At 40.8% G+C, this 6,990-nt stretch overlaps 1 long non-coding RNA gene across 1 annotated transcript in view; it reads right to left on the reverse strand.

Moving 5' to 3' along the window:
* Nucleotides 1-853: 853 nt before the first annotated feature.
* The window catches only part of LOC105544634, a 13,006-nt gene continuing 6,869 nt past the window's right edge, over nt 854-6,990 (reverse strand). The window contains exon 2 of the long non-coding RNA XR_001006799.1: nt 854-2,190. This is a non-coding gene — a long non-coding RNA (uncharacterized LOC105544634). The remainder of the gene's footprint in view (nt 2,191-6,990) is intronic.

Raw genomic sequence — 6,990 nt, forward strand, 5'->3', positions numbered from 1 at the left:
AAGATGGCAGAATAGTATGTCTAGACATGCAGAGATATGAATGTACACTTGGGAACTTTAACATAAGTGGTCGTAACTACAATGCATGCCTCTGAATATTCCTGATTCTTTGTGGGCCTTTCATCCAGTGAAGCAGAAAGACGAAAGCTATGCAAGAAGACAAAAACTAAGCATACCCCCAAATAAGTCAAGGAGCTATGGGTAACAAGGTAGGGTTGGGGAAACTATACTTCAGTCGTCAAAGGTGACTGTGTTCTAGAGTTCCCTGATATGCCTAATGATATATCAATGTTCTTTTCCATCATGTGCTTTCATCGTATTTACTGCCAATTCCCGTCCCTCTCCAGCACCCTGGTACAATTTCCCCTTCTTTTGGGACATTGACTTTTTTTTTAATCACCAAGTTACCCACTTTGGCCTTCTATGACTCTAAATCTGTGTCTGTGATGGGGCCATACTAATTCATACTGTAAACTTACAGCTTTTCTTTAAGCAAGGGGAGAGGTCATGGTACATGGCAAAGGGATGCCTCTTCCCTTAGCTGCTGCTCTAGAGGTCTGACCAATTTACTCATTCATTTCCAATGTGCTATTCAACATCTTCTTAGAGGAACACGTAGCCCCAGATCTGTGCCTGGGTTACGAGCAGGGGAAAGGGACAGGATGGGGGAAGGGAGAAAGGAAAAGGCCAAGAGTGGGAGGTGGGGCGGGTGAGCAGCTCAACTGGGCCCATCCAAATACCATCTGCCTTGTCACCAAATGGCAGAGGCCAACAATTTGCATAACATGATTAGTACTGGAAAGCAAATTAAACAGTTATTACAGGGAGGCAATCAATTTGTACCTGGCAATAGGCTTTGAGAAGATCTGTCAGTCTTCTTTATTAATTGAAGAAATGTCTCCAGGGGAGCACTTTCTAAGTATGCTTACTTAGTTACAGCAAAGGCCCAATATCTTAGCAAGTAACCCATTATTATTATTAGCAGTAATATAATAATAATAATAATAGCAAATATTTTCTCTGATCAGTAAATCTCAGAGGGTATTTTTATTGCTATTAGTATTACTGTTATTATAAGACTATCTTTCTCATGCTAGGCTCTAATGATCAATTTTATGAGTACTGTATATTCTTTCATTTATGCAAAAGTATTTGTTTATGAAGGGACTTTTTTCCTTCCTGCACTGTTGTTCTGAAATTTAACTGTTTTCAAGAGGAGCATGCCATACTTAAAGGAGGGTGATATATGTTATCAGTGGAATGCTGCCTTCTCAAATAAGGTAGCTGCAATGTCACTAAATGTTCAACAGCATATGAGCATGAATTTTGAGTTTTGAGTTTTCTTTCATTTATTTTTTCCAAGTGTAGTTTGGCAATGACTAGCTATATTATGACAGGGATTCCAGTATCAGGTAAGAAATTGTACTTTTTAAAATGATTCCTTCTAACCTGAGAATCAACAGTTTTACATGTGATGATGTAATATGAAGAATGCCGAATGATCGAGAGAGATCTGTGCTGCTTTTGATAGAATAGCATGGCTGAAACCATGCTTCAAATAATCAAGAGAACTTTTAGTGAGCTTCCTTACTCTTGGCCAGTGACGGCAATGTCAGGAAGACTACCTCTGTCAAACCTAGTGCTTGGATAAAGAACAAAAATTCAGGTTATTTTCCTGCTACTTAGGACATTTTGTGAACATCTCAGGCAGGATATAGAAAGTAAATATGCGTAGTAGTCAACTAAGAGTAAGTCCTAGCAGCTGAGATGCAGAATGTGCTGAAAACTTTTAGGCAGGACTCATTGTGCAGGTGAATCTTTTTACCTCATTTCATCTATCTCTCTATCTCTCTCTCACACATACACACACATATATACACTGGCTCCCCTCTTTGCCCACCACACTTTTTCTCTCTATCACCACAGGAGAGTTTTTTAACTCCAAGTTCTGAGACACCTCCTTTCTTTACCCTTTGTCAATGGGAGGAGACGCCTTCTAGGCCTGTGCTTCTTAGTCTTTCATTTGTATATGAGTCACCGGGGATCTTGTTAAAATGCAGGTTCTAATTCGGTATGTCTTGGGTAGATGTTCAAATGTTGAACATTTTGCAAAACTCTTAGGTGATGGAGATGCTGCTGGTGAGTAGACCAAATCTGAAGTGGAAAGACTTTACATGCCTCACAGCTGTGCTGATTTGGGGTGGACAGAGGCAGAGAGTAATTCAGAATCTTACCAGTCCAGTAATCAAAACTGTGGGTGAAAATGGATTAAAGCTCTAAAATAACTGTGTCCTTCCCGTTGCCCGTGTGCTGCATGCAGTCCTGGACAGCTTTGAATGCGACCCAATGCAAATTCGTAAACTTTCTTAAAATATTACGGGATTTTGTTTTGTTTAGTTTTTTATTTTGTTTTGTTTTTGCTCATCAGCTATCATTAGTGTCTTTTATGTGTGGCCCAAGACAACTGTTCTTCTTCTAATGTGGCCCAGGGAAGCCAAAAGATTGGACACCCATGAAAAACATGAGGTTCTCTAAACTCATATACCTGAGAGCCATATTGGTCAAACATCTCAGGGCTATGCTTTTCTTATTACATTAAAAAGCAGTCCTCAACAGCTGAGAAAAGGGCCTCTGAGGAGACATTCTAGAATCCTCCCTCCCCCAAATCTGGGTTTACATCTTGAATTAAGATTCAGGTGTTTTTCTTTATAACCAAAATAATCGTCTAGAATGAGACACAAAGAGATATGGGAAAACAGAAACATAGAGAAAGATAATAAAGAACACATGAAATATCACAAAGATTATTTTGGTTATGCCTCAATAAAGCTGGAATGAAAAGAAAACAGAGATGAAACTTTTAAAATACCATTTTAATAATATCTCCAACCACTGTGTTTTTCTGTTTGGTCTAATGAGTTATATACATAAAGGTGTTTTGGAAAGAAAAGCCCGCACCATCCTGCCTGCCATCGTTTGCACTTCCACAGTAGTCAAGCCCAGTATAGGTCATTAGCATAGTGCTCAGTCTGAGATGGCTTTGAGTGAAGCCCCCAAACAAATTTGATTGCTAAAGGGAACAGGGTTAATTGCCAGCCTCAATGCTTACACACAGAGAGAGGTAAGCATGCCTCACCAGCTCACAAATAACATGAAAATTAAATTACTCAGCTAACAGGCTGGATGTATTTTTTTTTTCTCTCTTCCTTTTTCTAATGTGCATCAACAGATGGAAGGGTTAAAGATGTGACGGTTGGCTCAGACTGAACATATCCTTTCTGATTCTGGAGTGTTTTTAGCTTCATCTTTGAAATTTGTTGTTTGTTTCATGTTCTTTGTTTGCAGGCTTGGGAAATCAGTCATTTCCTCAAAGAAAATCAGATAGTGGACATAAATCATTGAATGTCTAGGTCATTCATTTCAAACTACCTCAAAGTTCTTTTCACTTCCCAAAGTTCTTATCATATACTGACTGAGGAAAGAATGGATAGCTACACTTTTTTTGTAGATAGACAGTTGTTCACATAATTTAAAACCCTACCAGACAAGTAATTATACATCATCTCCCCCTTAGTGCTTTCTACCAAGAAGGCAGAGACAGAGGATGTGTTTCAGATGAGGTGGAGAAAGGAGGTCAGGTACCGTATCAGGAAAGCTATGTCTTGCTGTCTTTATTACAAAGGAAAAATGTGCTTTCATCAGAGATTTTACCTAGCAAGTGGGTACTATATATGAAAGAAAGAAAGGGATGAATAATATACTCATTTCTCCTTAACAGGACTGATCTAAAACAAAGTAGCAAAAAGCATAAAATGGTGGTAATACATATCAATCAGTTCGAAAATTAGAATAATTTAGATTGTCATGGCATCTACAAAAGTCACATAACCTCTTCATGACAAATATTAGCTGTGCAAGACTTTTAAATTTTCTAAGCCTTACTGAGTCCTTTTCATCTGTAGAGTGAAGAAATTAATAAATCTGTCCTCCAAGTTTTTACGGGGGTAAGAGGTGGAGTAAAATGATATTAGCTCAGTGCCTGGAACACAATAAGCACTTATTAAATGTTAATCATCATTATCATTTCATTTATGTAAAGTTTTGGACTAGATTATGGATTCCCAACCTTTTCATTACCAGGTATCTATTTTTTTTTTAATTTTTTTCAAGAGCATATGTTTGAGAATATTTTCATACCCAACATACTACATTAAGCAAGTAATAATTAAATTGTTCTCCCATTTTAGCTGTTTCAACACATAGCACAGTCGATTAGTGCTTCAGATGTTTGTAATAATAAGTGTTACCACATTGAGTTCACATTCTAATATGAAGTAAAGAAGATCACATTTTAAGATGGCCAAGTAGGAACAGCTCTGATCTGCAGCTTCCAGTGAGATAAACTCAGAAGCCGGGTGATTTCTGCATTTCCAACTGAGATACCTGATTCATCTCATTGAGGCTGGTTAGACACTGGGTACAGCCCATGGAGGGCGAGTCAAAGCAAGGTGCGGCATCACCTCACCTGGGAAACATAAGGGGTTGGGGAACTTCCTCCCCTAGCCAAGGGAAGCCTTCAGGGACTGCGCCTTGAGGAATAGTGCACTTTGGCCCAGATACTACGCTTTTCCCGTGGTCTTTGCCACCTGCAGACCAGGAGATTCCCTTCAGTGCCTACACCACCAAGGCCCTGGGTTTCAAGCACAAAACTTGGCAGCTGCTTAGGCGGACACTGAGCTAACTGCAGGAGCTTTTTTTATACACCAGTGGTACCTGGATTGTTGGCGAGATAGAACTGTTCACTACCCTGGAAAGGGGGCTGAAGCCAGGGCGCCAAGTGGTCTACCTCAGCAGATCCCACCCCAACAGAGCCCAGCAAGCTAAGATCCACTGGCTTGAAATTCTCACTGCCAGTACAGCAATCTGAAGTCGACCTGGGATGCTCGAGCTTGGTTGGGGGAGGGGCATCCACCATTACTGAGGTGGTTTTCCCCTCACAGGCTAAACAAAGCCACTGGGAAGTTCAGACTGGACAGAGCCCACCCCAGCTCGGCAAAAGCTGCTCTAGCCAGACTGCCTCTCTAGAGTCCTCCTCTCTGAGCAGGGTATCTCTGAAAGGAAGGCAGCAGCCCCAGTCAGGGGCTCACAGATAAAAATCTCATCTCCTTGGGACAGAGCACCTGGGAGAAGGGGGCAGCTGTGGGCACAGCTTCAGTAGACTTAAACTTTCCTGCCTGCCGGCTCTGAAGAGAGCCGCTGATCTCCCAGCACTGTGCTCGAGCTCTGCTAAGGGACAAACTGCCTCCTCAAGTGGGTCCCAGACCCCCATGCCTTCTGATAGGGAGACACCTCCCGGCAGGTTTTGACAGACACCTCATACAAGAGAGCTCTGGCTGGCATCTGGTGCATGCCCCTGTGTGACAAAGCTTCCAGAGGAAGGAACAGGCAGCAATTTTTGCTGTTCTGTGGTCTCTGCTGGTGATACCCAGGTAAACAGAATCTGCAGTGGACCTCCAGCAAACTCCAGCAGACCTGCGGAGCCTGACTGTTAGAAGGAAAACTAACAAACAGAAAGGAATAGCATCAATATCAACAAAAAGGATGTGCACACAGAAATTTCATCTGAAGGTTGCCAACATCAAAGACCAAAAGTAGGTAAGTCCACGAAGATGAGGAAAAACCGGTGCAAAAAGGCTGAAAATTCCAAAAACCAGAATGCCTCTTCTCCAAAGGATAACAATTCCTTGCAAGCAAGGGGAAAAAAAAATGGACAGAGAAGGAATTTGATGAATTGACAGAACTAGGCCTCAGAAGGTGGGTAATAACAAACTCTGCTGAGCTAAAGGAACATGTTCTAACCTGTTGCAAGGAAGCTAAGAATCTTGAAAGAAGGGTAGAGGAATTACTAACTAGAATAACCAGTTTAGAGAAGAACATAAATGACCTGATGGAGCTGAAAAACACAGCACGAGAACTTCATGAAGCATACACAAGTATCAATAGCCGAATCAATCAAGCAGAAGAAACGATATCAGAGATTGATGATCAACTTAATGAAATAAAGCATGGTGACATGATTAGAGAAAAAAGAATGAAAAGGAATGAACAAAGCCTCCAAGAAATGTGGGACTATGTGAAAAGACCAAACCTACGTTTGATTGGTGAACCTGAAAGTGATGGGGAGAACCGAACCAAGCTGGAAAATGCTCTTCAGGATATTATCCAGGAGAAATTCCCCAACCTAGCAAGACAGGCCAACATTCAAATTCAGAAAATAAAGAGAACACCATAAAGATACTCCTCAAGAAGAACAAGCCCAAGCCACATAATTGTCAGATTCATCAAGGTTGAAATGAAGGAAAAAATGTTAAGGGCAGCCAGAGAGAAAGGTCGGGTTACTCAGAAAGGGAAGGCCATTAGTCTAACAGCAGATCTCTCAGCAGAAACCCTACGAGCCAGAAGACAGTGGGGCCCATTATTCAACATTCTTAAAGCAAAGAATTTTTAACTCGGAATTTCATATCCAGCCAAACAACTTTTAATAAGTGAAGGAGAAATAAAATCCTTTACAGACAAGCAAACGCTGAGAGATTTTGTCACCACCAGGCCTGTCTTACAAGAGCTCCTGAACGAAGCACTAAACATGGAAAGGAACAACCAGTACCCGCCACTGCAAAAACATACCAAATTGTAAAGACCATCGAAATGATAAAGAAACCGCATCAGCTAACATAACTAATGTCTAACTAACTCACTAAATAACCAGCTAGCATCATAATGACAGGATCAAATTCACACATAACAATATTAACCTTAAATGTAAATGGGCTAAAGGCCACAATTAAAAGACACACATTGGCAAATGGAATAGAGTCAAAACCTAGTTGTGTTCTGTATTCAGGAGACCCATTTCACATGCAAAGACTCACATAGGCTCAAAATAAAGGGATGGATAAATATTTACTAAGCAAATGGAAAGCAAAAAAAAAA

This window comes from Mandrillus leucophaeus, unplaced genomic scaffold (genome assembly GCF_000951045.1).
Source record: "Mandrillus leucophaeus isolate KB7577 unplaced genomic scaffold, Mleu.le_1.0 Scaffold302, whole genome shotgun sequence".
Taxonomy (NCBI): domain Eukaryota; kingdom Metazoa; phylum Chordata; class Mammalia; order Primates; family Cercopithecidae; genus Mandrillus; species Mandrillus leucophaeus.